Here is a 9,767-nt window from a genome sequence, read left to right as displayed (position 1 = left end):
CACAGACCAGTAGCTTTGTCCTTCTGATCCAGTTATGGAAATAGGGTGTATCTGTCAAGGTTTTTCTAGAGTAATAGATGTATAATGTGTCTAAAAAGCTTTGAATTCTGTCTGTTAACAGACCATGTGTTGATCTCAGCTCTGGGTTCAGTGAGAGACCCAGCCTTAGAAAACACAATGGAAATACAACGTGCCAGGCTCAGTGTCAGACGCTGTTCATCTATTAAGTGACAGTTCTCACAAACCACTATGTTTCTCATCCAGAGCCAGGCTGATACTCTAACATCTATTTGTCTATCTATGCATCAATTCTAAGGTGAATTAGGGCGGCTTAACCAGGGAGCTCCTCTGTGGCTGCCAAAGGAATAAAGGAGAGCTTTATTTATTGACATGAGATAAATGATAGACAAACAGTAGATGAATGGATAAATAGATGAATAGTTGGATGAATAGATGTATGATAAAGAAATCGAGTAAAGAAAACACATATATGTACACATGTATTTGAGACTATGTCTCTACATAGTCCTGGCTGTCCTGAAACTTGTTCTGTAGACGAGGCTGGCCTCAAACTCAGAGATCTGCCAGCCTCTGCCTCCTAAATGCTGTGATGTGGTGATATTCTGATATTTTGTTTATGATCTAACAAATAAACTTGCCTGAATATCAGAGTGTAGAGCTAGCCACACTAGTTAGCCATAGAGACCAGGCAGTGGTGGCACACACCTTTAATCCCAGGATTTGGGCACAGAGGCAGATAGATGGATCTCTATTAGTTCAAGTCCATCCTGGGCCACATAAAATTGATCCAGTCTAAAAGAGAAACAAAACTCACATAAAGGTGATCCCAGCACTTGGAGTGACATACCATTAATCATAGCACTAGGGAGGTGGACACAGGAAGGAATATGGCTGAGTGGAGAGAGGAATGTAAGGCAGGAGGAGACAAGAGCTCAGGGCAGTCTGAGGCAGTCAGTCTGAGGATGGAGTCTGAATTTTGTAGAGACAGCATTCACTCTGAGGATTTGTGGAGACAGAATCACCCACTTGGTCTGAAGTAAAGGTAAGAGCTAGTGGCTGGCTACTTTGCTTCTTTGAGCTTTCAGCCCCTGTCCCCCAATATCTGACTCTGGGTTTTTATTATTAAGAGCAAGTAGAACACATACAACACTGGGACTAAAGGCCTGTGCCACAACCACCTGGTGACAAGTTTTACTTCTTGAAAAGATAGCCCAGGTTAGTCTCCAGTTCTCTATGCAACTAAAGATGTTGTTGATGTTGAAGCCCTGGTCTTTTTTGATTTTATCTCCCCAGGCCTAGGATTGCAGGCCTGCACCACCATGTCCAGTTTATGCAGCGCTAGGGCCCAATCCCAGGACTCATGCCTGTAAGCAGTCAACCAGAACTCAACCTCCGTCAGGGTCCCTGATTCATTGTAATCAGACTTCCAAGTTCACATATTTATTAGCAAATACATTAGATTTATAAGACCTGATTGAGTAGATGAGGGGACCTGTTGGCTTACCACTTAGGGAGCTGAACAAATACAGAATGAACCATACCAGATGTAATGCTAAAAGGGATTAACATTTGTAAACCAGACCAAATTAGTCAAAGCCTCCTAAAAGGTAATTACTTGAAAAAATGGTAGTTATTGAAATAATCTAGATCCATAATTAAAATTATATGCTGAATTAAAGACTAAGCTAAATGATAAAGTAGGTTTCTCCTGTGTTTAACCTCAGTAAATTGAATATTAATTTTAAAACCTAAGCAAACCAAGGAATCATTCTTTTCTGTACACAAAACCACCTTGGAGGGCATGGGGAACCTACAGCAACAGTCCATGTGCTGTTTCTATTTGTGTGGGGTTAGAAGGGCACAGAATCTGGGTACCTTGGACTCATGTGGGGAGTGGGTTTTAGTCACAGCTCTTACTGTTCCACACACAGCTGGCAGGCTATAGGTCCCTAGGGACACTGTCCCCAGCCCATTCAGGGTTGAGGTTATGGGGCTGCTGGGGGATACTCTGGAGACTGGGGTTGTGGTGCACTGGGGTCACCACAAGGCTCAGTTCACTAATACTGTAATGCCATTCCCTTGGGCAAAGGCCAGCAGGCAGCCCATCCAGGCAGAGGTCTTCTTCAGACACATAGGAACCTTTCCTCTACTCTGTCTGGAAAAAAAACAAAACAAAACAAAAAAACAAACAAACAAAAAAAAAACTAAGAGAGAGAGATTGATTCCCTCCTTTGACCTTTATGCTTTTGCACACAAAGAAATAAATGTAATTTGAAACAAAACAAAACAAAAGCTGGGTGATGGTGGCACATACCTTTAATCCCAGCACTCAGGAGGCAGAGGCAGGCGGATCTTTGTGAGTTTGAGGCCAGCCTGGTCTGCAAAGTGAGTTCCAGGGCAGTAAGGGCTGTTACACAGAGAGACCCTGTCCTACTGACATGCCAAACTATTTCCCCAGGTGTAGAGATGTAGCTCAGTGGGTAGAGTGCTTGCCAAGCATATATGAATCCCTAGGTTCCATCCCAGCACTAAAGACGTAAGGTCTGATGGCACATGCCTAGAATCTTAGTACTCAGGAGGCAGGAGGATCAGAAGTTCAAGGCTATCCTTAGATGAACAAAGAGTGAGAACAGCTTGGGCTATACATCACAAACAAACAGCAAGACCAACAGACAAACTATCCTACAAGAACTGAACTCCCCCAGCTGATAAGCTTAGATGTTACTCACCCAAAGGGGCCTTAGAGAGCTCAGAGAACGAGAAAGGAAAAACAAAGGCTACATAACCCACCGTAGCAGACTGTACTCCTCCAATTAGGTATCATGGTTCCATCTGGGAGCAGGATCATGGGGATGCTGGCCAGAGTTGATAGTGAACACCACGGTGGCAGCAGCAGCCTCTACAATCCTGCACTGTGTCCTGAACCAGGGGCTGGGTATGGAATGCTCAGTGGATTTGTAGATGGAGCCCAAGGTGCACCAGTTCCAGCAGCCCCCAACAGCTCCAGAAGTACCCCAGCATCGTCCAGCAGCTACCAGTAGCTCCAGCAGCCCCCAGCAGCTACCCTAGCAGCCCCCAGAAGTCTCCAGCAACCCCCAGCACCCCCTCCAGCAGTTCCTTTCAGCAGTCCCCAGTAGTTCCCAGCAGCCTCTCCAGGAGCCCCTCCAGCAACCCCTAGCAGCCCCCAGCATTGCCCATGGCCCAAGTACATCCTGGCCTTAATCTGAAATAAAAAAACAACCTGGAGGAACAGTGTTCTCCAAACACAGAAAAGTAGCTGCAGAGCAAAGTTTGCCAGCAAAAAAGAGAGCATGGACAGAACAAGTTCATAGAGTCAGGAAATGAAAGAGCAGGCCAAAGCAAGTTGCTTCTCACTGGCCCACATTCTCTGGAGAGAGGAATGGCTGGTAGCATAAGGGGCCCAATGGGACCAGAAGCGCTCCTGGATTTTTCTATAGTGGCCGAGGCATTGGCTCTTCCAATAGTGGCTTTGAGAGCCTATCTGTGCCCCTCTCTGTGGGGGCCTCTGGCTTCCTTGAGAATGGAAGAGAGAAAGTATTCTTTAAACCATGGTGGTGGTATGAGGTACAGAAGTTCCATCCTAATTGGTGGCAGAAAGAAATTCACTATATACACACATGCACATGTGCACAAACACATGCACACTCACACACAAAGGCACACATGCACACACTCACACAAAGGCACACATGCACACACACACAGGCACACACTCACATACAGGCACACATGCACACACTCACACAAGGCACACATGCACACACTCACACATAGGCACACATGCACACACTCACACACAGGTACACATGCACACACTCACACACAGGCACACACTCACACACAGGCACACATGCACACACTCACACACAGGTACATATGCACACACTCACACACAGGCACACATGCACACACTCACACAAAGGCACACATGCACACACTCACACACAGGTACACATGCACACACTCACACATAGGCACACATGCACACACTCACACAAAGGCACACATGCACACACTCACACATAGGCACACATGCACACACTCACACACAGGCACACATGCACACACTCACACATAGGCACATATGCACACACTCACACATAGGCACACATGCACACACTCACACACAGGCACACATGCACATACAGACATTCACATACTCACACACACAAAGGCACACACTGCACACACTCACATACAGGCACACATACATGTACACACACACAAAGACACTCACACACACATACATTCACACACATTTATGAGCACAGCTTGCTGTCCTAGCTTGTGGTTTCTGCAGAATTATTTGCACTGTCACACCAAGGAGGCCATGCTACAGTAGATGTCATAAGCAGTCATTTCTGACCACTTGAAACCTCACCAGCAGCTCAGGCTTGGCCTCAGTATGGAGCTTACTGGGCCAGGCCCCTCTTGCCCTGGGTTCTCTTCCAGAGCCTACTCACTGCACTGTAACAAGGAACAAACTCTCCTTCAGGGCCTGAAAGGCTCTGGGACAGCCCCTGCCTCACTCTCCAACTTCTGTCTAGGGCCCCTCAGCTCAGACTTCATCGACTCCTTTGGGCTCGCCTCAGGGCGTTTGCACACATTCATCCTCAACCTGGAATTCTCTTGCCCAGGTATCAGTAGCCCCATCTGTCCCCTCATAGTCTCAGCTCAGTTGTGGCTTTTCCAAAGTCTCCTTTAACCACCCAGGAAGAAGGTCACAAGCATGCACCTTGTCCCCTCACCATACAAACCCATCCAATTCCTTTACAACACATGGCCCATCCTTGCCTTGCATGCCCAATCTTTTCTGTCACTCCACAAGAATCTAAGCTATTCAAGGGCTGAGATTATCTGTGCCTACCATGTCCCTAGCACTTAGAATCACATAAGACACGTGTTGTTGTTCAGAAAATATTAGCTGCCTGGAGACCCAGTGTCAAACATTGTCTGGGGAACTGGGGCTGTGGGTTCCTGTATCCCAGGAGCTCATGATTTATTTACAGGACTAGACAAGTGACAGCTTCATCTTCAAGAGCCAGATCTGACTTCCTGCAGAGGGTGACCCCAGAACTGAGTCCTGGCCGATGTGATGTTCCTCACTGGTGCTCAGGGGGGCCTTGACAGTCTTATCCAAAGGAGGGAAGGAGCAGCTGCATAAACCTGACAATATGAACTTTTGGAGTTTGAACCACAAACGATGCCCCAGGGAATGGGGAGGCAGGTTAGGGAAGGCTCTCGCTTGTTCTAGAGACATTGATGAGTTACTGGGAGGGTTTCCCTGAAGATGCTATTTTGGCTTCTTTAACATGAAGACTTTTAGACTAAGGAGGGACTCAGAACTACATTTCCAAAAGAGCCCTCTGTCTAAATTGGTGTTTCCCATGTTCCTTGCCCAGTTACGACCATATTCAGGCCTATTGCCAAACAATTCCAATGCTGGCTTTCTAAAAATAGCCAGCCTTTCTTTAGCAGTACACATTATTGTGGCAAAAATCATGAGGAAAACATGACATGTTTCAGACTCCCTGTAACTCACATTGGTCACCTGGACTCATGGCTGTAGTGTCATTGGTGGAGTTATTTCCTAGTGCAGGGCATGTCAAGTGAGGAGGGGACAAAGGAATGTGGATGAGAACATGAGCCCTGTCCATTTGGAGCAGAAGGCAGTGTCCTTCATAGTGACAGGGCATAGCTCTACTCCTTCCAGGAGTTGTTTTGGGGATTGAATTAGTCAAATACTGTATGCAAATTGGGGAATTCACGGGAATCTTTGAAGCATGTGGGCTATGAAAAGAGTTACCTTGATAATGTGTAAGGAAAACGTGTGAGTGTGTGTGTGTGTGTGTGTGTGTGTGTGTGTGTTGCTTTTGCAGGCCACAATCCTTGACAGAAAGAAACAACTTATTTTGGCTCCCAATGAGTGTTTGGCGGAGGCCGTTCACATCACAGGGGACTAGGAAGCAGAAAACTAAGCCAGAACTAAATGCCAGCCTGTCTTATATACTTATATGGTGAGGTGGAAGGCAGACATAGGAGAATCTTTTGGAAGTTAGGGAGCCAGCTCCCTACTTTTGTTATTATTATTATAACCCTGTTCTATAGCTGTGAATAGATCAGGCCTTGACATATGACCAAGTCAACTTTTTGAAGAAAAACATTTATCTGGGCAGTGGTGGTGCACACCTTTAATCCCAGCACTCAGGAGGCAGAGGCAGGTGAATCTCTGTGAGTTTGAGGCCAGCCTGGTCTACAAAGCTACACAGAGAAACCCTGTCTCGAAAAAAAAAATTTAAAAAAAAAGAAACAAAGAAAGAAAAACATTTAATTGGAGACCTGCTGACAGTTTCAGAGGGTGAGTCCATGATCACCATGGCAAGAAGCAAGGTTGGCTGGCAGGTGAGCAGATATAGTGCTGGAGCAGTAGCTGGGAGCTTACATCTTACCCACAAGAAGGGAGCAGAGAAAGACCAGGCCTGGTACCTCAAAGCCTATCCCCAATGACACACCTCCTCCAAAAACCATACTTCCTAATTCACCAACTAGAGACTAAGCAATCAAATATATGAATCTATAGAGGTCCATTCACATTGAAACCACTGCAGTCCCCTTCACAATGAGACCTTATGGTTCCTCCTGCCCAGAGGTGGAGTCTATTTTCCCAACCATGAGCTGAGTTGCTGCAACGTATTGGTCAACACAACACAAGCTTATATCTTCACCTACAGATCAACAAACCTGCTCTCCTAGACTGTCTTCAAGGTGTCAGCAGAACTGTGTTCTCATCCAAAAACTTAGGCTGCTGCACCAAGCTCCAGAGCTACAGACACACTCCATTGCCTGGGATTGTAGGACAGAAGTTCTCCGTTTCTAGAAGCCATGCTCTATCCCTGAAACTTCTCTTTGAAGTTTGGCAGTTTGCTTCTTCAAGGCTAACTGGATGGCACCTCTGTTGGCCAGATCTTTCCTGTTAGGAACGCATGCCAGTCTAAGCCTCTTTTGAGCAGTTCAAGGTTAACTAATTAGGGACCGTAAACACATTTGCAAAGTCACTGTACTTGTCTCAGAGAATCCAGCAGCAGAGTATAATCCAAGTCCTTTCCACAAGTTCTCCCCTCACTTGAGGGGAAGGGGTGGCACAGGATATACGCACTAGAAACCTTGAGTTTGTGTTTTGCAATAACTGCAGGATTCGTGACAGAAGTGTTTTGTGACTTCCACAGTTGGTCCTTCAGGGCTTCTTGGGTGTGAGGGACCCTGAGCTAGTGCAGGGAATAACAAGAGCTCAACAGGAGACAAGGAGACCATCAATCAGCTTCAGCCACCTTCATTATAACCACAGTGATAGCCCTGGACAAGACCCAGAAAGGAAACCTTTAGCTGAGCCAGCCAACAAACAGAACAAGGAGAGGGAATACATTCTGACATCTCAAAGATACACTTAAGTGCTTTGTGCTCCAGGTAATTGTTCTCAGCATTGGGGTCATGATGCCTTTGGGGTCACATATCAGATTTACATTACGATTCATAACAGTAGCAAAATGACACTTATGAGGTAGCAACAAAACAATTTTATGGTTGGAAGCACCACAACACACGAGGAACTGAATTAGGTTGCAGCATCAGGAAGGTTGAGAACCACTGAAGTAAGAGGACAATTTCTCTATCAACAGAAGTGCACACAGACTGGGAGAGGAAGATTGTCTTTGTGGTACTGAGTCAAACATCAGACCAGCTTGTGAGAAGTGGAGGAAACTTTGTACCCAGAATGAGATGATCTTCTCTAGCAGTCCACACCCACCAGACAGAGGGGCTATAAGTACCTCATTTTTGAAATGAATTAAGACATAACAATTCTCAGAATAATCAATGACTAAAAGGTGTTATAAACCACTGAAAATTAAGGTGAACAGTTGGCGAGCTGGCTTAGTCTGTAAAGTGCTGGCTACTGATTTGAATTCAGAACATCCACATAAATAGCCAGGCACAGTAGTACAGGCTGTAATCTCAATACTGGGTTGTGTTACACTGAGGATCTCTGGGGTTTGTGGGCCAATCCAACCAGTCACCGAGCTACAGGTTCAGTTGAGAGACCCCATCTCAAAAAAACGAGGTGGTGAGTGACCAAGGAAGAGTCCTGATGTCCATCTCTGGCTTCCACATGCTTGTGCACTCATGTACTTGTACACAGACAGACACACACACACAGAGACACACATACAGAGACACACACAGAGACACACAGGCACAGAGAGACACAGACACATACAGACACACAGACAAATATAGACACACATAGAGAGACACAGAGACATACAGACACACACAGAAACTCACACAGACACAGACACGCACACACACACACAGAGACATACAGGTACACACAGATAGACACAGAGACACAGACCCACACACATAGACAGACAGACAGACACACACACACACAGAAGAAAGAAGTAAAACAGAAACTAAGGTCCAGAGAGAGGATCGTGGACTCTATGAGAAGGGATGGCACTGGATTAGATTAGGATTGCTGTCACAGGGAGATTATTTTGGGCCAACATAAGCACAGGGCCCTTTTGAGGAAGCAGGAGGGTAGTCAGTGGTAGGGAAGTGATGACAGGGTTAAAGAATTGAGCAACAAAGCCATGTATCAAGGAGTGACAGCAGCTTCTAGAAGCCAGCTGAGGCCAGGAGCTGTCTCTTCAAGCTCCCTTAGCCTTGACTTCAGCTCAGTGACATTGACTTAGGCCTTCTGCCCTTTAGAGTGTCACCTTAAACTGATAAATTCGGGGCTGTTTGTTAGAGCAGCCACAGGAGGCATCCTGTGCCATCTCCGTAATGGTTTGCAATGTGTGGTAAGCACCTTTCTCACTGGACTGGCCTGTTTCCCGCATCTTTCACAGCAGGTCATGATGAGCCTATGTGTGGACTGATGGGCACTTTCTTCATCCTGTGGTCACCTCAGCAAGCACGATTGCACAGACCCTCATACATTCAACCTACCTGCTCATCCACTTTGTCCCAGGAGATCAGCTCACTTTGGGCTTGCCATCATGCCAGGCAAGAGCACTTTCTTAGTGGCATAAAGATCTTGAGGGGGCAGAACGATTTCAGTCAATTTAATTTCTGTAACTCTCTATATATTTCTGTAGTGGTTCGAGGATGAAGAGCAGAAATTTTGCTATGGTGGATTTGTACCTCCAAGAAATGGTGTTTCAGCACAGATGTATACAGACTCTTCCTAATAAGCCAATCACAGAATCAAGAGACAATCCTGACTCCTGACACTTACAAGCACCCATCCCCCACTCAGGTCAGCCCTAGACAACAGGTGAATGGGGCAAAATGTGTGCTAATGTTCAATCAATATCATCAAGAGGGGAACAGTGTAAGCAATAAAACCTATGTTGCTTAAACATTTAAATATATAGAATGTATATACCTGCACTGTACACGTGAGTGATGTGTGTGTGCACAGTTGTGCAGGCCTGGGTTTAGGGGAAGAACACAGCTAGAAGATACTACTAATGGTTTTATGCAAGTTATGGACTGTACTGATGACTTTTCATTTCCTTATCTGTATGTGTTCAATATTTTTGTTTTGCAAAGAACAAGACCATTGGCCTAATGGAAAATAAGATTAAATATTTCAAAACAGAATGGAAAAGTTTTGCGAGATGGTATTTGCGAGGCGGGCTAGGTCCTTGAGGGACAGGTCC

The sequence above is a fragment of the Phodopus roborovskii genome, unplaced genomic scaffold, assembly GCF_943737965.1.
Source record: "Phodopus roborovskii unplaced genomic scaffold, PHOROB, whole genome shotgun sequence".
Taxonomy (NCBI): Eukaryota; Metazoa; Chordata; class Mammalia; order Rodentia; family Cricetidae; genus Phodopus; species Phodopus roborovskii.
This window is presented reverse-complemented; position numbering follows the sequence as displayed.